The sequence below is a fragment of the Dasypus novemcinctus genome, chromosome 17 (genome assembly GCF_030445035.2).
Source record: "Dasypus novemcinctus isolate mDasNov1 chromosome 17, mDasNov1.1.hap2, whole genome shotgun sequence".
NCBI classification, from domain to species: Eukaryota; Metazoa; Chordata; class Mammalia; order Cingulata; family Dasypodidae; genus Dasypus; species Dasypus novemcinctus.
Genome location: NC_080689.1, coordinates 69,940,662 through 69,965,925, shown reverse-complemented (window position 1 = coordinate 69,965,925; position 25,264 = coordinate 69,940,662).

Below are 25,264 nucleotides of genomic sequence, written 5' to 3'. Positions count from 1 at the left end.
AATCATACTAAGTAGGTGACTATCTAGAATTAGAAACTGTGAGTTAGATGCTGAGACCCCTCAAAATGACAAATGTTTACTGGAGCCATTCTACTGGGTATAGAGTGGGGCTGAGGGGCTGAGAATAGAGCAAGGTGATGGGTATTTATCAGTGCTCACAGAGGCTACATGAGGATGAGCATACATCAGTATTCTTGTCCTGTCTTATTCTAGACTATTTTTATTTTTTTCCTTCCAAATGTAGTATTTGGAGATGGAAAATTTATTTCCCTTTTTTTAAAAGCATGAGATTGTCTAATATTTTTCACTAGTGACATAATTCTCATTGAGTTTGATTTACTGCAGGATGCTGCTGACTTGCTCCTGAGTTTTACCCAGGCTGTGTGTCTTCCCCAAGTCCCCAGGCACCTAGTACCAAATCGAGGTCAACCATCGGACTGTGGTTTCCTTGTCAGTTCATTTCTTCCAGGTGCCAGGATACAGTCACACAGCAGAAAAACCACTTTCACTTCATTTCCACTCAGAGCACTTATTCTTCAGGGAACTATCTGGCTGATTCTCAGTTACTGGTGGAGTCATCACAAATAATGCTCCTTTTTCTCTCTTACCCTTTCCCATATCCAATCCCTCCTTTTTCTTCCATAGTGCAATATAGATTAGAGTTGTAAATTGTGGGGTCAGATTACCTGTGCTCAAATCCCCTCTCCACCCCATGTGCCTTATATTATTGTGGTCAATATTTCTCTGACTTGGTTATGATATCTGGAAATAAAGAAAACAATGGCACCCATCCAAATGGCTGTGAGGTCTAGCTGAGATAGAACAAATGAAGCCATTAGAACTGTGCCCAGAACAAAGCATGCCCTCAGTCTTTACCATGTTTACAATAACGATTTGCTCACATCTCTTTACTTTGTTATGCTTTATTATGATTTAATTACAATTAGTAGAACCAATCAGAGGCTCTTTCTCCCTGGAGACAGGCAACTGTGCTGTGGGATCCAGCTTTCTTTGGGGAGTCCTTTACTTATCGTGGCAAAACACTGTTGGTCCTTACTGCTGCTTTACCACTACTGATCACTGCCTCCTGATTTGGGTACAGTTCTTTTATTTTCTATATCTTTTTGGCTTCCTCAAAGCTCTCTTCATTCCCCCATTATCCTTACATCCCAGACAAAATACAGGTCCATAAAATTCATAGACATTGTGCACGCTGAACAGAAGTTATTTAAAACTTTTAAATATCCTTAGGAAAATGTGCATCCGAACTTCTAAGATTATACTTTCTTGGGGAAAGAGAAGACTATGTTTGTCAAAGGCATATTGATGTGTTTCCTCCTGCAGATTTTCAAGGCTTCTAATCACCAGATGGGGGCAGTGTGACTGGACTGTGCAAAGGTGCTTGGGCATGAGGGGCTCTGCCACCAAGGTGTGCTGCCTAAGAGATGTGCTATTTACCAATTGGTGCAAGCCTACTTGAGAGGAAATAACCCAGACACATACTTCATGTCTTTGAGAAGGGTCTGTCTTAGGTGTGTGCTAAGGAGGAGCAGGTCACTAAGTGCAGGTTCCCTCTAAGGAATGGCCACCAGCTTCCACAAAGCTTGATGTAGACCTCTGAGTTGGGAAATGTAGGGATGTGACACTGATCAAGTAAACTCTTGCCTAATCTCCCCTTTTCTTATTGGTAGTGAAGCTTAATGATTATAAATAAACCAAGTGTCTAGTGATTATTTTCAGTAGGCAAACTAGTATAAATGATCTTGCGTTCGACATATTTCAACTCTTCGATTTATTGATTAAATACTTAGAACTGATGAGGAATGCAGAAAAGACTGTGTAACACGTGTTACTTGTCATTATGTTAAACAAGATTCTGAAATATTTTCCCTTACTTTCTTCTACAGAAAAGCGTAAATTGATGACAAACAAGAAATGGTTTTTCCCTGAGATAAGTGCATAAAATATAAGATCAGGTCTTCCTTCAGGACTTGAAAGCACTGTTGGGATGCAAAGATTTGAAATCCAGTATTCTTATGATGTGGAAAAACACTATTCCCTGAGTAAAACTGATTTTTTTAAAAAACTCCTAATACCCCCATCCCTCAGTGTCTGCCTTAGACTTTTGTTGAGGGGCTCTTACACAGTTCCACTCTCCACTTAGTTAGAATTTACCGCTTTTCTCTGAGGTACTGCTAAAAACGTAGACCCATTTCATGAAGCACAGGGATAATAAACAGAATTGAAATGCTGATACAAACACACACACACACACACACCCCGAATCCACATTCACTGCACATCTCATTATCCACTTCACCAGGCTAGAACTACCTGGTAATTACACCCAGCCACTCCCCTTCCAATTCCTTTGATAGTGCTGACAAATAGGAGTGGTTGCTACAATAGAACTCTGCTATGAAATGTCCAATAAAGAAAAGCACACTGAGACACTAAAAGGAGGGAGAAAACCTGTCTTTGAAGCACATCTAACCACTCCCTCTTTGAAGGTAGTTTGAACACACATTGACGGCAAAATGCGGCATGTTCTTTTTTGTTTAATAGCAGATAAGGTGATTGATGGGACAGTTCAATGAAAGTAAAAATATTTTGGAACGAGAACCCCAAGTGTATTGAAAGTGATGGCAATCAGGACTGGTTTAAAATAGCATCTGATTAGCAACCTTTGATGAAAATTTTAATTAAGGCATTCTACAACTCTGATGTGTGTTGCTTTTGGTTTGTTTATCTAAAATTTAGCCTCATTTCAAACACCATTCTTAAGGGATGACAAAGACTTAATTTCAGTTAGTTCCTGTATTTTCTTTCCCCCAGGATTGTGTCAGATTCCCAATGGACTTTGCATGATGCCAGCATGTTGGAGAACTGACATAGGGCCAAGCTCTCAGGGGTGGGGATGGGATTCCTGGTGGATCGCATCTGTCGATGTGGTTATTGTCCCACCTGATGTTTGGTTTGGGTCCACACAGATCAATCATGGCTTTTCCCCATATTCTGATCTACAAAACCCCTTCAGGTATAGTGACTATAAATTCTGTGCCACTCCTAGGAACGTGAAAATCATTCTGTTCCAACACCATGCAACGTTAAAGGGACTTGCAAAACACTCTAAGACATGCTCTTCCTAGATACTTGGTGCAACCATTTATTTTCTAAGACTTGCTTTCTTCTTAGCAGTCACCCTGAGAGAAACTCAGATTTCCCCTGCTTTCCATTCTCATAAACTTATCCTTGCCGTCTCCACAGGGTTCTAGCAAGAGAGCAGGCCCTGTTTAAAGGACCTCAATGTGCCTGACATCTCCTCCGATGTTTCCTCTATCCATAGCATGGGAATCATTGTCTATTTTGAAGGTGGCAAAGGTGGGGAGCTGGAAGCTTTGGTCTCTTGCACTGCAAACCTAATTAGTCCTGAGTTCTTTCCATTTCATTCTGAGTCTAGACCTCGAAAACTCAAAAAGCAGAAAGAGACTCCTTTCTTTTCTCTGTTTCCTACAACTATATTCCTTTCCTCGATTATTTTCATTTTCTGCATGATAGTACAGGAACTCAGATGTAAATATAATGAAGGATAGATGGAAAGATAGCTAGAGATACACTTACAGCTATAATACACATATGGAAAGTGCAGATGTAGAAAGATTATACGTGTATGTGACTTTCCATTTAAAGCTATACCAATATGTAAATTAGCATTATGTGGATTTGATTGATAAGGAAACTGAAGTGAATTGAAATGGAACCTCTGTAAAATTATAGTGTGATCGAAATGGAGTTACTGAACTATAAAACCCACGTCTGTCTGATTCTGAATCCCATGTTTCTAACATCAAACTGTATAGTTTGACAGCTTTTTTGACATAAATTTAGTTGCACAGATATAAGATTAATCTATATTAATATATTAGAATAAGCTCTGTGTTAATTTATGTATATATATTTAAAAGATTAAAATTCCTATGTAATAAATTTAAGATACCAAGTATCTCATTTAAGTATCTAAGCTTGATCTGGAATCTAAAGGGCACTAATAAACCTCTAAATAATTCTGCAAATTAAATATCTTGGGAGAGAAATTTTTTCTCTCCCAATTTTTTCAGATAAGATCCAGTGCATCTGTGTTGGTTTGAAGTATGAACCCCAGAAAAGCATGCTCTTAAACTTAACCAATTCCTGTGGATGTGAACCCTTTAAAAGCAGGACCTCTTAATGAGGTTACTTCAGGTAAGGCATGGGCAAACCCAGTCAAGATGCATCTTAATCTTTACTGGAGTCCTTTATGGGGAAAATGGAGTTCAGGCAGATAGAAAGGCACAGACACAAGAAGCTGAAGGCCACTGGGATCTGGAAAAGAAGGGAGAGGCCAGGAGGACTGCTGTGTGCATTGTCATATGACAAAGGAGGCAAGGACCAAGGATTGCTGGCAATCAGCTGCAGAATGTGTCTTTGGGAAGAAATCATGTTGATAATGCCCGCTGTTGGCTTTCTCCTAGCCTCGACCCCCTGAGTCAAGTAATTCCTTTTGCTTAAGAAAACTCATTGCATGGTATTTGCTTTAGCAATGAGGAAACTAAACAGCGTATTTCCAGCTGCATTGGATAGTATGGTGAAATATATGTGCATTCGTGGAAATTTTGAGTAAGCTTCCAGGCCGGCTCTGTAAATTACTGGTTAGCTTTGTGATATTGCTTTTATTCCATTGACTGGGGTTTCTTATTTCATCTGACAAAAAGATTTGCTTCATCTTCCAAAAAACAAAGCACAAAATGTTAGCAAGCTGCCTCAGGTTATGGTACTGGCCACAACACAAAGTCTGAATAATAAGGTTCCAGCCAGAGGTAATTTCAAAAGGAAATAAACACCTATTTTTCTGTCTGTTAATTAAAAAATAAGTGTAACTATTTTTCAAAATAAGCTTTCACTCATTATATATATATATCTCAAAGCAAAACTTAGGTTTGCATCTCCTTTTCTTCCCATAAAACACATACTTCCTTTGTTATGTTTGCTAGTTGATCAGGGTCTTTTTAAGTAGAAATAATAGGCTAAAAGATATTTTGATAAACTTTAATTTCATTAAAAGCCACCTGAAACTTAGCCTGCGGACAAATATCTCAGCTGGGAATTTGTTTTTATGCTTTTCCCTTGCTCATCCCCGAAGTGCGCTTACCTTTAGGGGCCAGCTGGTCAAGTCAATGACCCTTGGTTCTTTGTGTAAGTAATGGGTGTCTTAATATAACAATATAACTTTAGGAGAGAAGCATGATTATTTTGTGTTTAAAATAAAGATCTTCCAGGCTTTGTGTTTATTTTCTACATGTAGATAATATGCAATCTGGAATGCACAATTACTAAAGAAGAACTACCTCAATACCAGAACATTAGTAAGGTATTACACTTACCGTTGTTTAGACTCCAGGCAGAATGCCATCATCAAGCCCAGGAAAGGAATCAAACAGAGAGGATGCTTCATAATTGAATTGATTAAGTCTTTCTGGATATTTACCTCATTAATTTGCTTTAGACTTCTAGATCACTAGACTTGCATCATACACACTGCTTAAGATCTAATGGGTTCTCTTAATATCAAAAGGGCAAGTGGGGAGTCACCTAAGGAATTTAGTATCTAAATTTCAGGGACAAATGAGAATGTGAAGAAGACTCCATGGTTTAAGAATAGAAAAAATACACATCAATAAAATTTATGACATAAAGATAAATAAATATAAATTTCAGGAAGTAGTGGAAAAACCTAATTTTGAAAACAACTTGTTGCAGGAAGGAAGTATATTTTAGGCTTCATTTGCTTTAATTCCACAGAAATAAAATGAAATCTATAAAATGATGGAAAATATATTTAAAGTTCAATGCACATATTTAGTTTTTAAAAGATTTGATACGTAATATTTTTAAATTAATCATTCAACAATGGAAAAATAAAATTACCACCTATTGTACAATATTATGCCAACAAGACCCGTTAGTTTAAAAAAGAATTTAGAAAAACTTAAATGGAAACTATTTTTTTATTTTGAAGGTAAACAAGTCAATAGATGCTATTTTATGTTGATATAATTACAGAAATATAAATTAATTTTTTTAATTTATAAGTTTACCATTATTACAATTAGAAAAAATAATAACGATAATTCTGTGCCTTCAAAGATAGAAATAAGTAAGAAATATAAGAGTAAGAAATATAAATTTAGATACAACAAGATAATATATAATAGCTGAATAACTGATATTCAGTTAGTGCACACAGGTGCAACATACTTCTTGGATCTAATCTAAGGTATTGATTCCTGTCTTGTACAGCCTGTTTAATATTTTCAATACTATTCCAAGATATTACAATAAGTAAAGTGGATAAAAATATCCCCAAACACAAAGATGAAAAATTTAAAAAACAAAGACCTGACATTTTCAGTTAAATATGAAAGGAAAAATTATGATAGACAAATATTAAAAAAACAGTAACTCTATTGGAAAGAAATACAGAAAGACAAAGACAAAAAGTAGAAGGAAAAAATAATAAAGTTAAAGCATAATCCTTGATGATCAATATTTGGTTAATAGTTATTCCTAAAGGAATAGACAAAACTGAGGGGAGAAATTATTTTTTAAAAAAGCTACTGCCAGAAATTTTGCCAGAACTGAAGGTGTGTTTCTAGATTGCAGGGTCTGCACATTGACTAAAAAAGGTCTTGCCCAAATAACGTGATTGCAGCATTTTCAAGTATCTGCAATAAAGAGAAGTAATTCAAATTTCTAAAGAAACAAAAACATCATTGAATGGCTTTAGTAAGAAGTCAGTGGATCAACTCCTTTAGAATTTTGAGAAGAACTTTTCCAATCTAGATTTCTATACAAACTATAATAACGATTACAAGTGATGATAGAATCAAGTCACTTTCAGGCAAGCAATTCTCAAAATATTTACATCCCATTTACCTTTTCTGTGGAACCAACTGAAATAAAACACAATTTATGAGGCATAAATATGACCTCCACAAAAGAGAAGACTGACGGGGAAAAAAAAAGGAAGGAATCTTAAGTTGCTAATGAAAGAAAGACCTAATATGAGAGCTGGGCAGAAGAATTAGATAAAACTATATTGAAGTGGGTGTAATGAATGTTCTAGAACTGATGTCTCCAGGGGTAGAGGTTGGGGGATGAGTCTAAAAGACTGCCTGGTTTACATGGCCATAAGGAAAGAGGTTTTTTGTTTGTTTGTTTGTTTGTTTGTTTTAAGTTTTGGAAAGGTATGGGGTGATTTATTAAATAACTTTCAATGCATAGGAAAATACGGTAATAAACAAAGAATCCAAGGCAATTATTAATCCCAGAGCAGTAAAAAAAGAGAAGGTACAACAAAGGCAATGTAGTCATAGCATACATTACAGCTCAGTTTTGAAATTACTTATAGGGCCATAATAATGTAAACAACAAATACTGCTCTAACCAGAATTGTGTTATAAATAAATATACTGAGGAAGAGTATTTGGTGATGGATATGGAAGAGAAGAAGAGAAGAGAAGAGGAGAGGAGAGGAGAGGAGAGGAGAGGAGAGGAGAGGAGAGGAGAGGAGAGGAGAGGAGAGGAGAGGAGAGGAGAGGAGAGGAGAGGAGAGGAGAGGAGAGGAGAAGGGAAGTAGATTAGTATAAAGGAGCTAGCAGGATGCCAATATGTAATTTATAATATATGATACTTAATACATGATATATAATATATAGTATATAATATATAATATATAATACTGAGAGGTAAACAAGAAATAGCTGAAAGTTGTCATATTGAAATCTGGAAGACATAACAGAAGGAATAGTTGTGAGTATTAAAAAAGTTGGCCTCTGGGGAGAATAATTTGGGGTGGCAGTGGTTCAAGGAACTTATTTTCTTTGTTTTTGACATTTTTGCTACACACATTCTTAACTTATATGAAATTTGAAGATTAAAAGAAAGCATGTGTCAGGGGAAGGAACAGAAGAAACGACAAACACATAAGTTTTACCTGGGAAATAGAAGACTTCAAGTAATTTGTTCTCCATTATCTCAGAGATATTTTAGAGAATAGTCTCTGAAAACAAGCAAAGTTTTTAAAACAATTAAAAAACATGCAGAACAGAACTCAAAGCAGAGAGTGTAGTAAAAAAGAAAAGAAAAATGGAAAGAAAATTGGCAGAACTCAAGAAATGGAACAGAAAAATCAACACTATAGAGAGGATAGCCACTTTAGAAGCAACAATTAACAACAAAATAAAATGAAACTGAAATGCTTAGAATGAGTGGTGGCTTTGAAAATATCACAGTAAAAAAATAAAATAGCAAAGATAAAAAAGATTGTCGTGGTATATTGATAGGATTTAAAGGCAAGATATACAAAATACGTGAACTAAAATTAGAAAAGAATTGAAAGAACATAGTAATGGAAGAATTTAACAGACATTTAAAACATTTCTCAGGGCAAGGTGTGAAAAAACAGGAAGGATTTATGGAATCTTAATAATAAAATTAATAGACCAATTATGGCTGTGTTCTACAAATAGAGAAAATTGGTTCATTCTCTTCTAATAACTATGAGATATCAACAACAAATCATACGGTCAGTCATCAAGAAAACCTCAGACAGTTACTTAAAAACTATTGCCCAAGCTAAATTTAAGGGAAGCAAAAATATAGATTTGTAAGAAATTTATAAAGTGTGACACTATTCTTTTGAAAATAGGATGAAAAAATACTCTCTTTAAAACTTTGCAATCAAGAAAGAAGCTAATCTATAAAAGGTTGAAATGTCTTAATCTGAGGTATTAACATAGCCCTTTACCTAAAAATAATATAACTGTAACCTTAAAACTGAAAAAAAAAGATATCAGAAGAAAATTACAAATGTAACTCAAAGTTCTTCAATAGATTCATATCAAAGCAAGGTAGATTTGAAACCTCACTGCCTGTGTTTGATTTCCAGCTCCAAGACTGACTTTGTGAGTATAGGCAAGTGACTAACCCTCTCTGTGCCTCAGTTCTCTCACCTATAAAATGGGGTACTGATAATACCGCTTTCATATATGAATTGATTAATGTATGTAAAGCATCTAAGATATTTTGTTATTTACTCATATAAAATGCAAAATGGATAGCTTTCCTCACCAGTACATATTTTGTACTATAGTAGCTAGAGTTTTCTATCTTTGGATGTATCCAAACTCATTTAACCAATTCCTTAATATTAGACATCTGAGTTGCCTTTAATTTTTTACTGTTTCAAGCCACTGCAAAAAGAAAATAACCTTCATCTTGCACATTAGTGATTACTACTTCACTACATATTCCAAAAAATAAATCGCTTGGCCCTAGGGATGAACAAAAACAAACTGAAACCCACAAACACAACCAGGGCCCCATGAGGACAAAATCCTCACCAGTTCCAGTCACTTCTGACTGATGATCTAAGTGTCCTACAAAAGTCAGGGTCCTTTATACCCAAAGTTCTAGCTGTTGGTGTTAAATATAATACACCTTATACTAAAGTAACATGAGCCTATTACTCTCGAATCACAAAGGGTATAGAATTTTATGTAATATTTTCTCAGCCTTCAATTAAGTGATTTTTCATATCTTAATCTGATAACATTTTTAATTATTACTTTCATCAATGAAGTTTTACATTTTAATGATCCTCTCATTTATGCAATAACCCTGCTTCATAAAATAGCTTTCTTTTGAGATTGAAGCTAAATTCTTTCCACTATTTTTTAAATTTAAGAAGCATTTATTAAACATCTATTGTATGTATTAATTATTTAAGAATGTAAGGACAGCAAAACAGACATGGCCTCTGTCCTCCTATGAGGACACCGAGAAATGAGGAAGTAACACAATCAGAAATCACACAAAGTACCTGCACAATTGCAACTATAGCAGCTGTTAAAGAGGAAAGGTACCGTTCACTATTATTTTATTTGGATTTCTTTTTCACATGAGAATGAGATGTATTCTCTTTGTATTTATTCTTTTCATGATTTTGATATCAAGATTATTCTATATTCGTTGAGTTGGAAAGATTAAAGTGGAAACAGGCTCAGTAGTGAAGAACTTGTTTTTTAAATATTTGCTAAATCTGAGCTATAGAAATGACCCAGCCTAATTTTTATTAGTACTTTTGATTAACCCTCATTCTTATTTTATTTTAACATTGAGTGTCTTCAGGTTGTTTAATATCATTTTCTGTTCTACTAGTGTATTATGTCCTCTTGGTAGATCACCATCTCAAGATTTTCCAATGGTTGGCTAATAGAGTATTCACATAATTAGACATGTAAGACCTAGAGAGCATACAAATGATCACAAAAGACACCATAGCGCTTCCAGAAAACAAATAAAAATTTCCCACATTTTGCACATGAGCTAATCAGCCTCCAAAGAGAAAAGGTTTTGCCAAAGAACACAGATAAAGTTGGAGAGGGTGGAAGATGATAACCTTGCCGTCGTGTTCTTTTGGGCAAGTCTCCTTCTCCTAGACCAGGCTGAGGTTTCTGATTTGAAGGGATTGGTTGGCAGTTTATCAGGAGTACAAACTGAATCAGACTGCCTGGTTTGGGATCCTAGTTTGAACACTTCAGTAACTAATACTGATTGCGTTTCTTGCCCATTTCTCAGTATTCCCATAGGAGGACAGAAGCCATGTCTGTTTTGCTTGCCTTAGACTCTTTAATAATTAATACATATAATAGATGTATTTCACACTTCTGCACCACTCCTTTCTTCATTTGTAAAAGAATTCACATTTGTTTGGGTATCGCAAAAATTAAGGGACATTTTGTATGTAATGTACTTAGAACAGCACCTGGCATATCAGAAGCACTAAATAAATGTTTGCCATTATTAGATAGGCTGAAAAGCACCTCTCCAAGAATCTTGGATTGACTCCTCATTTTAATTTAATTTCCCTCTAAAAAAGATAATGGGGATTCTTACTGAAATGTGACTTTACCAGCGATTTCTTTCTCTAGTTCATAATGGCATTTAGAGGTCACACGATCATTGATTGTCTCAATCAAAAATTAAGACCTTATTGGCAATCTAAAGCTCACTAGCTCTCAAATGACACCAGACATAGGAAAGTGGGCAATGAAATAGCCTTTAAGCAGTTATTCATAAATTAATCCCCTCTGGAAGATCTTGGAGAAATTATAAAATGGCTATTAAACAAGGTAATGGCCCATGTAGTTTCTACATTACTTAGAAAAGAATTCCAATGAATTTTAATTGTAGATATTTTCCAAAAGACTTAAAGGATTTTACAAACATGGAAGCAAACACTATTTTTTTCATTTTTAATTATATATATATGCTTTTCTTAATCTTCATATGTTTTTATATAATACTTGTTAATTTTACCAATTTAAAAATTAATATTTGCCTAGTATAGAAATTTGAGAAAAGCATTAAAAAATCCAGTGATAAACATCTTAACGATGTTTTGTTGTGGGTGTGTAGATATGTGTATACACTCATATAAATACAGATATAAACATGTATTTATATATACACATCTCTATATATTATATACCCACTGATATTTTTGATATATAATTTTATGCGTTGGGTTCTGCTGTAGGAATGAGGATATAGAATTTAAAAAATAATAATAAAACACATTAGCCTCCATTGTTCTGGGGCTTTCTTTCTAGTATGGACAAAAATATAACTATATAATTTTAACAAATTAACATCATACTTTTTAAAACTTGCTTTTTGCACTCATGTGTGAATAGCTAACAGTTTTTATAGTGATACATTTAACTACCATACAATTTTAGATTCTGCTTCTCACAAATGTAAAGTCATGTATATCCTTCTGGAGTAATCCATGCATGTGAACACAATTAGCATTTTATAGCTACAACTATTTAACTAAAAATGCGTTTCTGTCCAATAGATCTAAGAATGTAATTGCTTTACCAAAGTAGCACATAGCAAAAAATGGACATTATTCTCTTGGAAACATGTTGGGTCATTTAAACTTGAAATATATTGGAATATTTTCAGTTAATACACAATTAAATGCATTTATAAATGATTTAATTACTGAAATATTTGCAAATATGTGCACTATTTCTGCAATTTTCTCTATCTCTAATGGAGTTTTACAGAGCAGAGAAAGTTATTTAAGTTGGCACAAGGTCCAGATGTTTAATTAAAATTATTTTAAATCTAAATCAATATGTTGTGAACCCTTTGTCCTCTAAAATATTCTTATCTAAATCCAGTATTAGATGAGAAAAGACATTCTAACGTACATCCTCTACTAATACTTTTGTAGAAGAACCAAGTACAAATTACACATTTAGGTGGTTGTGTCTAGAAATTATGAGCTGCAAACATGGAGGCAAAGAGTTGGTGTTTACAAAATTCTCTTCTGACTGTCCATTAATATACTTTGGCACTCACTTTAATCTTGTTTGTAAATGAAAATTTTAGAGATGAAACTTTTGACCCTCCTCTTGCTTCCTCTTTCTCCAACCCCTTAAGCAATCTGTTTTTGAGTCCAAGTGACTCTTGCAATATTGTCTTCTGAGTCTGCCCCTTCCTTTTTTTAATTGTCACCAGGAGCTAACAAAATCGAAATAATTGGGAAGCTTCCAAAGTGGTCACCAGCTCTTTGCTTTACAATTCAATTTTTACTAAACATCCTGAAAGAAAACTTCAGTTGCATACTGAAAAATAAAATAAAATAAACATGAGTATGTATTTTTTAGGTAGCATTGAAACTTCTCTTGCAAACATCTAATGACATTTAAATGTGACAAACTTTAAATAAGAAATCTAAGAGTGATAGATTTTGATGTATTTCTTTCCTTCATTAATATGAAAAGAGTAAGTAATAGAAATTCTCAAATGACTTCAGAAAAATAAAACATATTTCTAAGGCTTGTGGATGGATGAAAATTAAAAACGCTAGCCACCCACCATGGGGACTTTTTACAAGAGTGTCATGACCTCACTAGGTTGCCTCAGGGTCTACAAGGCTGAGAATTTGCATAAGAGGGACTCTGGCATTTGGGAAGGTACTAAGGATGGTCCAGAGTTAGAGTATTAATTTTATACCCAATCTCCAGAGGGTCATGAACAAATGCCACAATAGCTTTGCCTGGCAGGCCCTAGGTGCACAAATTGGAAGGTGGGTTTGTCTTGCACCTGTGTAAAGATGATAAGTAGCAACTATTTTCAGCAATGATTCCCCAAAAGCCCTGGTTTCTCCCTAGTTGCCCCGGGAGGTGCAGGTCCAAGAAACTGAAAAACAGAAATGACAATTTAACGTTTGTTATGAGTGCAGTGTAAGTTTTCCAAAAACGCAATTCAGGATTCCAGACCTTTTGCAAGTTCAAGGTTAGTTTCTAAGGATACAGTAACTTTCTCTGACATCCTAGTACCTCAAATATACCTTTTTTTTTTTTTAATAGATATAACAGTTGCAAGGAAGCTGTTAAGATACAAGACAGGATCTGCAACATTGAGGAGAGAAGCTATTCTTCTGTCGCTATTTTTGAATCAGGTAGTTTGTAGGACCTTTAGTTTTTAAATCAATGTTTTGTAATTCCAGGAGTTAGAAGTAAGAGATAAAACAAGCCTGAAAAATCGCAAAATCTACTATATAGAAAGAAACAAGTTTAAAAGAATTATTATCAAGTGTAGCGTGGGACAGTACTTTTACTTGACCCCAATTGGCACAGTAGTCTTTGTTTCAGGGTTCTTTAGTGGCTGTCATATTATAGTGAACAACAAAAAGTTCACTAAATAAAAGAACCCCCCCATTGCAATCACATTAGTCTGGTCACTGTTTGAAACTTCCCACCTTCCTTTGTGACTTTGCCAGGTCATTCCTTCAATCCTTTTACAAGGCCTATGTTGCATTCTAACTTTTGTATCAGCCTGCGGTGACCTCTGTTTCTGGGATCATCTCACCTTTCTCTAAACCACTGTGGCTTTTGTCACTCATTCATGTTACCTTAACTCAGCTGTCTGCTCACCCAATGGACCCTTCATCCCATTGTAACATAAATGTTTCCATTCCCGAATTATGGGCTTTGAACTTGCTTAACCTACTTGCTTATCTTGCTCTAATTCTTCTCCTCTGTAAAATAAAGATGATAATAATACTGACTACACTAATGATCAATCGAGTCCTGTACACTGATATGTAAAATAGGACCTGATACATATTAAGCATTTGGTCCATTTTAGTTATTAAAACACACACAAGAAACAAAATGCGAAACCTCCTTTTTTGTTCTCTTCTGCTCTGGCGTCTCCTGTGAAACAGTATGAAGAACACTTATTCATTATTGGAAGAGTAACATCCAGTCCAGGGATGCAGCCTCCAGGTTGCCAGAGCAGAGCTGGGTTCTGTGCAGTGGGGAGAAGACCCTCCACTGCTGCTCTAGTCCACTTTTGCCATCTCAGCCCTGAAGCATCTATGATTATGGCCAAAGCTCAAGCAGAATCCAATGGGACATGGCAATTAATGCATCACCCTACCATCCCTCTTTTCTTTGACCCCTTTCCTAAACTCCACCATCAGATCTATCTGCCACCCAAATTATGAAACTAAACCTCTTATGTATATTTATGGATACACTGTAATCAAATATTGATATGGCTATAGGTTGGTGTGAGTCATACATACATGGAAGAGAGTGATGTATTCATGAGTGGTTTCTTGGTTTCAGCTCAATCAACAGAAATGCATGGTTACCTAGCCTTTTCTTTTCAGTTATACCCTCATGTTTATTATACTTTATTACTCTAACTATTAGTGTAAATTCTCCTTTACATTAGAAAATCAAATATGTATCTCCCAGAGATCTTAAAGACTTTTCGTTTAGAAAAGACTGTTGGGAGATAGTTCTCCACGGGTCACTCACATTTCTACACATCTTATATCAAGCATTGTTCTGAAATATCTTTTCAGGGATGTTTGTATAACAAATAAGCTGGGCAGATAGAGCTAGTGTCTCCCTTTAGGTAGAAATTGGATTTGTTTCCTGACCAGGAATTTTAAAGGTAATGTCTCTCTTTAGTTGAAGGTGGGCAGGTTTTCTTGCAGCTTGTTTTAAAAGATGATGGTTTTCTAAGCTGAGGATCCCTCAGCTATGGTGCAAACTCACTTCATAAGCAGCTTTTCCCCAGGGCTCTCTGCATCACCTCCATGGACCTGGGGGGTACAAAGAGAACCAATGCAAAAATAAAATTTATGCGGCTTGCTGTGCCATGAGAAATAAAGTCCATTGTCTCTGATTCAGTAAGCTTGTATCTTTTTGCGTCTTCTGCGAGCATCTATGGATCTGTGGCAGGTTAACCTGTTAGCTTGTAAATAGGGCTAATTCTCAGGCCTTCATAGTTTGTGACAAACACTAGGTATCCTTGTTCTGAAACCCAATAGTTTTGCATCTGTTAAGCAGATGTATTCTGCTATGGTATCTCATTTTATTCCAGAAAGTTAAAGCACATAATGTCTTCTAGCTCTATTCCCAAGTACTCAGGAAGATAAAGTTACATGTAATTACCTCTATAGCTCATCATTCTCTCTCTCTGATGAGTAAATATACTATATGTGCAACAACAATTGCAAAATTTAATTATGTGATGAGGAAAAACGGGGCCTAATCACTAGAAACTAGTATGCTAACAAAAGACAAATCATTTTTGGTTTAGATATTTGAGAAAATGAAAACTAGTGACCTACAATTTTGCACAAAGAAATGAAAATCCCCCATGAATATATTTCCAAAGCTGGAGGCTTATCCTCAAAGTTAACAAAGCAATGTCTGTTATTCCATACATAGCTTAGGAGATGAAAGGAAATCTGCATGCAGAGGGGATAATTTTTTTTTTAAACTTTAACCCAAGACAGTAAGATTTCAATTAATTGAACCATTCCCTACCACAGATGTCTACACATTCTTAAAATGGAAAACCCTCTTGTAATGATGGGTTCCAAATCAATATTAATCATTCCTTTCCTTCAAAGGGGTTTTTGCATATCAAGTGGCAAGTCACTAAAAAGTCATCAACATGATGGATATGAGATGCATGTGCTGATGGCTGATTGTGATGGTTAGGCTAATGTGTCAATTCAGCCAGGTAACAGTTCCCAGTTGTTTAGTCTAGCAAGCACTGCGCTAATTATAATACAAGGAAATTTATGGACTTCAGTCATCTGTAAATTTACTGCATTGATGGCTGATTACATCTACAATCAACCAGGGAGTTCACCATCCATAGTGAGTGATGTTTTATCCAATCGGTTGAATGCTTTAAAAGGGGAAGTGATTTCAGCATTCAGAGAGAATTTCCCAGCTTGTCTTTGGACAACCAACGTCTCCCAGGAACTTGTCAAAGAACTTCATCAGATTTTCATCGGAACCTCTGGTTTGCAACCTGCCTGTGGGATCTGGACTTGTGCATCCCCACAGTCATGTGAGAGAATTTTATAAAATCTCATACTCTTTACAGGTATCTCCTGTAGATTCTTTTTCCCTAGAGAACCTTGACTAGAGAACTGATATATGTGTTTTTGTCTCTCCTACTTCCTCCAGTCATTGTTTGAACTATTTTTTTTTGTCAGATGAAAGTTTCATGGATAAAAAAGGTCATTGTACACCCAGATTGACTCTAGGTGCAAATACTGATGATATGGTGAAATAGCAACATTGCCAACAATGCAAGATCTTATATGACTCTGCTGTAAATACTTTCTTCTACAGAAAAATATAAACCTATCAATACACTATCTTTAGTCTATGCATTCTGAGCATGGCCTCATGAGGGATGTATAGATTTTTTTCCCCTCTTCTTGGCTGCTATGTCTTTATGATCCACATGCTTTGAGCCATCTTGATAGCCTTTAACATGGTGGTCTGAATTATTAGCATTTAGGCTGAATTTAAACTACATTCTCTTTCTGGAAAGATCAAGAACAGACTTCTCTGTTTCTATTTTCTTTGATGGACATTTTTTTGGCTTTAACAAAATAAATAATCAGCATAGCATCTGAGTGATGTTGTTTGGTTATTTCTGCACATGTGACTTGTGTTTAGGACTTCTTCAGTCATCCTGCCCTTTGGATAGACACCTGTTACCCTACCTGGAGTGAAGGTTCAGTCACACATGGTGATTCTCCATCCTCTCAGCCAAGTGCACGCTGAGGAACCAGCCTAGAGACTGAATCCTTGCTCAGAGGTACTGCCACTAAAATGCTAATTGAATTTGGGGCGAAATCCTTCATGCCTAAAAGCAAAGAGTTAGGCTTACATTTAAAGGGAAATTGAAAACAATATATCACTAGGTGAATCCTGGAATTGAAATCCAGTGATGGGGATACAAGAGAATGATGAACATAGAGGTTATCAAAATTTTCAAAATATTGATATGGAGGGAAATATTGGTGAGTCAGTAGTCTCCTTCCTAATCGTGGACACCAGAAGCCACAGTGACCTTTGAAGTGCTGTTCTTGGGTGGGAAGCCCAGCTTCTGTCGAGCTTCTTAAATCCCAAGCAGCGGGCAGGAGCTCTGGGGCACCTAGACTCTAAGGCAATGCTGACTCTGAGGCAGTGCAGACAAGGTAAAAATAGAAAGCTCTTGTCTCAAACTCTGTAACAGCCCTTGGAATTTTATCCTTGTTGCTCAGATGCCTTGGTTGGTTTTGCTTCTTGTTGAAACAGGTCTATTTCCTCATCTTCCAAATCCCTCCCCTTGGGCCAAAACCTGGATTCCAGCAAGTTCTCCCTGTGCAACATCTTATTGCCTACCTCCTTGTTCTTGAACTGCCATCCCTGGATCCCTGGAAACAACTGTGCTGGACCAATTGATCAGTGTACATGATCCTATGAATCAGCCTTACCTTAACTCTTTTAGAATTGTTTCTGGCCTGCAGAGACACATGGAACTAACCCACTTGTTCCTGATTTTGTCTGTCTGATACATGGCCACTGTCTTGTTAAACTCCCAGTTTTAGTACTTTCTGTCTACTTTCTATAAAACCCTTTCCTGAATAAATTAAGGCTGCCACATCATCCTAGCAATTCAATTCCTTTAAAGCAAATGCTCACTACTATTATAAATGTTGTGATTATTAAACCTCATTGAATAATTGCTTCTGGTCAGAGGCACAGTTCTTGTTTTGCTAGGGGGTTCCTTGCTTGGTTACCATAACAATGATTTAAAAATAAAACCCAAAACAGTGATTTGATGATTATTTGATTATTTGATTCCTAGATTTTCTTAATGAGACCCTTTCAAACTGAATTAATTTTGAGTCAATCTCACAAGCATTTTTAGTGTTTAATAGGTAAAGAGAGGTCACGATTACTATAAGAAATAGCCAATTCATTTATTCAACAGCAATGCTCAAAACAAACACAATGTTCCTGACACTGTGCTAGGTCCTAAGGAGACTGCTGTGAGCAAAACTTCCTGTCCTTTAGGAGTTAATAGACAAATAAAGAAACATGCTGAAGAAAAAAATTATTTTGTTTTAGAGAGAAAGTAATGTATATTTATATGCTCCTCCTCTTCCACAACCTGTACATGTTCCTGACTCATTATACACATTTATTTTTCCTAAGCTTATGGTCAGGAAACAGATGGATTTTATGTTTAAAAATATGAAAGTAACAAAAATGCTGTACCTTTTCAACTGTAATGGTGAGACTCTTTCTCCCAGAAAACAAAATTTAATAATATATTGAGCAAATACTAGATATTTTCAGGGATCTAACATAATCCATCTCGAGAAATATATTGCACCATCACTTAGTAAAGCTACAAGAATGGTGGAAAGATTCAGATAAATGAAAGATAATTTCAGCTTGGTCAATGACAATAAAAATACTAAAAATGAGATAGCTAGCAGTTGAGGTTTTAGGAGGTGCAATTTGCATATTATGAAGACATTCCAGAGAATTGAAAAAGAATAAATTAGTCACAATGATGGCAACATAATCTGGTATTCAAGATTTCATCTGCATTCCTATTTTGGCGTCTAATGAATGACAGGGTTTGGTCAGGCATTTTTTTTCTCTCAATTTTATTTTTTTTAAATGTCACATTCAAAAAATGTAAGAGGTCCTCATATACCCCCACCCCCTCTCCCCACTCCTCCCACATCAACAACCTCTTTCATCATCGTGGGACATTCATTCATTGCATTTGGTGAATACATTTTGGAATCCTGTTGCACTACATGGATAATGGTGTACATTGTAGTTTACACTCTCCCACAGTCCACCCAGTGGGCCATGGCAGGACATACAATGTCCAGCATCTGTCCCTGCAGTACCACCCAGGACAACTTCAAGTCCTGAAAATGCCCCCACATCATGTCTCTTCTTCACTCTCCCTACCCTCAGCAGCTCCTATGGACACTTTCTCCACATCAGTGCTACAATTTCTTCCATTGCTAATCACAATAGTTCCATAGTAGAATATCAGTAAGTCCACTCTAATCCATACTGTATTCCTCCATCCTGTGGACCCTGGGATGGTTATGTCCACTCCACCTCTATATCAAGAGGGGGCTTAGATTCCTCATCATCCATGTGGTCAGGTATTTTGAGAACAGTCTTAAAGTCACCGTGAAAAGATTTTACTATAAAATTGATGGATGATGGGAAATCAGCAAAAAATTTTAAGAAAAAGATCAGGGATTGGTTTAAAAGGAGAGTAGAAAAAGGTGAGATTATAGACATGATTATTATGACAAAGACCCTAAACATCACAGCCTGAAAGAAGGTAAGAATGGAAAAGAATGGAGTCAAAATATAGGGAGGACTCCTGGGAAGACCACATCCTAGTAGGTAGGCAGAGCTCAAATCTCTTTCGAAAAAACCCAAGAAAGGACAAAAACCTCCCTGAGGGAGCTGCCTTGGGGTTCTACTGATAGGAAAGTGCTGTACTTGTCCAGGAAGAAGTGGGACAAAATGACAAAAAGGCCAAAGGAAAACCCTGAGTAACTTGCTCCTGGGACAAGAAACAGCATATATACCCCACCATCAAGGCAAACAGCATCAGTAAAACCTCTGGCTCTCTGCAGCCAAGTGAGTGGGAGAAAGCATTCCTGGGAGGAAACGGGGTCTGGCAGAGGACAGAGAGTGTTGTTTTGTTTTTTGTTTTTTTCAGTGCGATTGGCCAGATGAGGCCCCTTTAAACCTCAAAGGGAACCTCAGCCAGGGCTGATGTGACCCTAGGGAGAGGGAAGGAGGGATCTGGTCAGACAGCCCAGTTCACACCCAGCCACCCTGGGAGAGAGAGGAACTAGATCACTGAGAGAGTACAGATAGGTGCTTAACCAGCCCAGGTCTGCCACTGTTAGAAGCCCAATTCTCCTGAGGGAATGGGGGAATGGTGATGGCAAGAGTCAGATAAGCTTTCAGTAGCCTACTTAACCTGTGGACTGGGGGTAGCTCAGAGTTGCAATTTCTGCCTTGCATATATGAGATCTCTGGTTCGATTCCCAATATCTCCTAAGAGAATGAATCCAGAGAGTGCTCCACTGGGCTACACTGCACTGAGGAATGTGTAGACTGAGATTTTTCTTTGTTTTTTTTTTTTTTTTTTGGATTTTGGATCTTTTATTTTTTATCATTTTTTCTTTATTTTATTCATTTATTCGGTAAAGCTGGGTATGTAACCTCATCACCTGTGGAATGGAGGATGCAGGGTAATTGGTGAGCACCAAGAGTATGAGAAAGCTTGCTAGGAGCCTAAGAGGGAAAGTTGTTTTTCCTGGGTTGTTTTTGTTGTTGTTTTCTTTCTTGTTTGTTGTCTTTTCCCATTCTTTGTTTCCTTTTTCTCTTTTACTTATGTTTTACCTATTTTATTTTTTTCTTTCCTTCATTTTTCTATTCTCTATCTTCTGTTGCTTTTCTTTCATTCCATGTTTTCTTGTTTGGTGTTCATTTTCTCTCTCTCACTCATTATCTTTTTTTTTTCTTCTCTTCTCATTTTCTGGCCTTTTAATTCATTCCATATATTTTTTTCTCTATTTTGTTTACTGTTTTATTTTTCCTATTCTGTCTTTTGTATACTTATTCCTTTGTATTTTTTATGATTTTTTACTCATGCTACTTATTTTCCTAGTTCTTGTATGGTTCCTCTTCTATCTTTATTATTATTACTACTATTATTCTTGTTCCCTTCTTATCTCTTTCTTTTTCTCTGACCCTAATATATTTTTTCAAGAGAACACAAACAACTACAAGGATATAGAATAAAATGAATCAAGTGTCAATAAAAGAACCTTCCCACACACACACACACACAATAAAACCCTAAAGTAGAAAGAGAAGTTAACTAATTGAATAAGCCCATCAAGATAAAAAAGATGCTGAGACACCAACAAAAACTACAAGCTATACTAAGATACAAGAAGGGATGACCCAGTCTAACAAGCAAACTAAAAAACAAGAGGAGATGCAGAATGTAAAAAAAATAATGAAAGATGTCCAAACAAATATTGTGAATCAACTTAATGAAGTAAAGGAAGAGATAAAGGATATTAAGAAGACACTGGGGAAACATACTGAAGAAATTGTAAACTTACATAAAAGATAATGGATATGATGGTGATGAATGGCATAATACAAGAAATACACTGGAAGAACATAAAAGTGGAATTGAACAGGTAAAGGAAAGAATCAGTGATGTTAAAGACAGTACATCTAGACTCAGATAGTAGAACAGATAGATAAACAGAGAGAAAAAATCCATCAGGGACTTAGAGATCTTAATGACAATACAAAATGCACAAACATAGACATTATAGGCATCTCAGAGGAAGAAGAGAAGGGAAAGGGGACAGAAGGTGTGTTGGAGGAAATAATGGCTGAAAATTTCCCAACTCTCTTGAGGAACATGAATGTACATGTCCAGCAAGCACAGCACACCCCAAACAGTTTGAATCTTAACAGGCCTACCCCAAGACATACACATATCAAATTGTCTAAAATGCTCAAGATAAATAGAGAATACTAAAAGTGGTGAGAGAAAAAAGATCCATCTCATACAAGGGAAGATCAATAAGATTAAGTGCTGATTTCTCATATGAAACCATGAAGGCCAGAAAGCAGTGGTGTGGTGTGACATAGACAAGGTGCTAAAAAAAAGAAAAAAAAAACCAAAAAACTGTCAACCAAGAATTCTGTATGCAGCAAAGCTAGTATTAAAAAATTAGGGAGAATTCAAAATATACACAGATAAACAGAAACTAAGAGAGTTTATAAACAGGTAGCCTGCCCTTCAAGAAATATTTAAAGGAAGTTTTGCAGGTTGAAAGGAAAATACAGGAGAGAGAGGATAGGAAAGAAGATTATTGTAAGAATAACTAAATAGATTAAAAGAGAAATAAAAACAACATATGACATATGTAGCAGTTTGGTATTGTTTATGAATTCCAAAAATAGATATTGGATTATGTTTATAAACTGGTCTGCTCCTCTGGGCATATTAGATTGGATTGGATTCAGAGGTTTCACTTTTACTTGACTAAATAATGATTAAGGATTTGATTGGGCCACGTCAGTAGGACACTGAGTCCCTGCCCCCTTGGTGGGTATAACAGAGGAAAAGTTTAGATTCTTGATCCTGGAATCCCAAGAAGTAAATACACAGAGAAGCAGATATGTGAGGAAAGAAAGAAGGCTCCATTAGTCATGGCAGAGACCCTGGGAAGAGGTACAAGCCATTGCCCTGAAAATTTACAGCTGGCTTGTGGAGTGAGCAAAGCAGCTGAACCCAGAGAGAAATGAGCCCTTGGAGAGAGATGAGACATATCTCAGCCTACAGTTAATATCGGAAGAAGCTGGGACAACAGAACCTTAAGAGGGAGAGGAAGCCTGAACCCTTGTAGATGTTAGCAGCCTTCATTCTCAACACATGGCAAGAGACTTTGGTGAAAGAAATAACTTATTACACTCTATGACCTGATAATTATAAGCTTCTGCCCCAAATAAATACCCTTTATAAAAGCCAACAGACTTCTATTGGCTTGTCTGCCTTGGCTGGCTAATACAGCACATATAAACATATATAAGCCTAAAGAAAATAGGTCTAATATAAGTAATCCCTTGGCAATAACAAATTGAATGTTAATGGGTTAAACTTTCCAATCAAGAGACATAGATAGGCTGGATGGATAAGGAAAGATGACCCATTTATATGCTGTCTTCAAGAAACTCACCTTAGACCCAGGAATGAAAGGGGATTGAATGTGAGTGGTTGAATAATAATTTTACATGCAAACAATAACCAAAAAGGCTGGGAGTAGCTATGCTGATACCAGACAAAATAGACTTTAAATGCAAAACTATGTAAGACACATAGAAGGAAACTATACATTAATAAAAGGGGCAATCTATCAAAAAGAAAAAAAAAATCAAACATTTCTGCACCTAAACAGGTGCCTCAAAATACATGAGGCAAATATTGGAATAACTAACTGGAGAAATAGATGACTCTACAATTATAGTGGGGATTATAGTGGGTGACCATTGTCACCATTAGACAAAACATCTCAACAGAGGAACAATAAAGAAACAGAGACCTTGAATAATACATTAGAGGACCTAAACATAACATACTTAAACAGAACATTACACCTAAATGGAACAGGACATACATTCTTCTCAAATACACAAGGATCATTCTCCACAATAGTCCATATGCTAGGCCATAGGAAAACACTAAATGAAGTCAGAATGTTTGAAATTTCCAAAGTAATTATTCTGACATCATGGAATGAAGCTGGAAATCAGCAAGGGGCAGAGAAACAGATTAGGCACAAATATGTAGAATTTAAAAAACACTCTCTTAAACAATCAGGTGGTCAAGGAGGAAATTGCAAAAGAAAGCAATAACTACCTTGAAACAAATGAAAATCACAACACAATCTATCAAAACCCATATGTAGCTGTTTGATATGGTTATGAATTCCAAAAAATAAATATTAGATTATGTAATCTGGTCTGTACCTGGGCATAATTGAGTTATAATTAGGGCATTGATTGGACCACATCATTAGTGCATTGAGTCCATGCCCTGGGTGGGTGAGGACTCACAGATAAAAGGTGTGGCAAAGGACCGAGTTGGCGGTTTTAATTTTGGAGTTTTGATGTTGGAGTTTGATGCTGAAGTCTTAAGCTGGATCCCTGGGGAAAGAGACAGATCCATTCACCTGAGAGTCTACAGCTGACCATGTGGAGAGAGGCAAAGTCTAGAAAGCCCCACAGACTATAGCTGACTTGTAGAGGAAACAGAGGAACTGAACCCAGAGGAACCCTGGAATCCTGAACCCTCAGAGATGTAGGCAGCCATCTTGCTCCAAAATGTGCAAATAGACTTTGGTGAGGGAAATAACTTTTGTTTTATGGCCTGGTATCTGTAAGCTCCTATCCCAAATAAATGCCCTTTATAAAAACTAACCAATTTCTGGTATTTTGCATCAGCATCCCTTTGGCTGACTAATACACTATGGGATGCAGCAAAAGTAGTGCTGAGACAGAAATTTATAGCTATAAATGCCTACATTGAAAAAGAAGAAAGAGGTAGAATCAAAGACCTTACTGTCTACCTGGAGGAATTAGAAAAAATAATAACAAACTAATCCCAAAGCAAATAAAAAATAGGAAATAACAAAGGTTAGATCAGAGTGAAATGAAAGTAAAAAAAAAGAAAGCACTAGGAAAAATTAAGCAAAAGCCTTTTCTTTGAGAAGACTAATAAAATTGACAAACCCTTAATTAACTAACAAAGAAAAAAGAGAGAAGATGTAAATATATAAAATAAGAAACATGGAAGGGAATATCACCAGTGATCCCATAGAAATGAAGACCACCATAAGAGGATATTTTAAAAAATTGTATAACAGCAAGATGGATAGCTTAGATAAAGTGGACAAATTTCTAGAAACATATGAGCAGCCTAAATTGACTAAAGAAGAAATTGATGAACTCAACAGATCAATCACAAGTAACAAGATTTAACTAGTCATCAAAAACTTCCCAACTAAGAAGAGCCCAGGACCAGATGGCTTCACAGGTGAATTCTACCAAACAATCTGGAAAGAACTAACACCAATGCTCCTTAAACTCTTCCAAAAAATAGAACTGGGGGGAACATTGTGTAATTCATTCTAAGATGCCAATATCACCAATGCCACATAAAGATGCCACAAGAAAGGAAAACTACA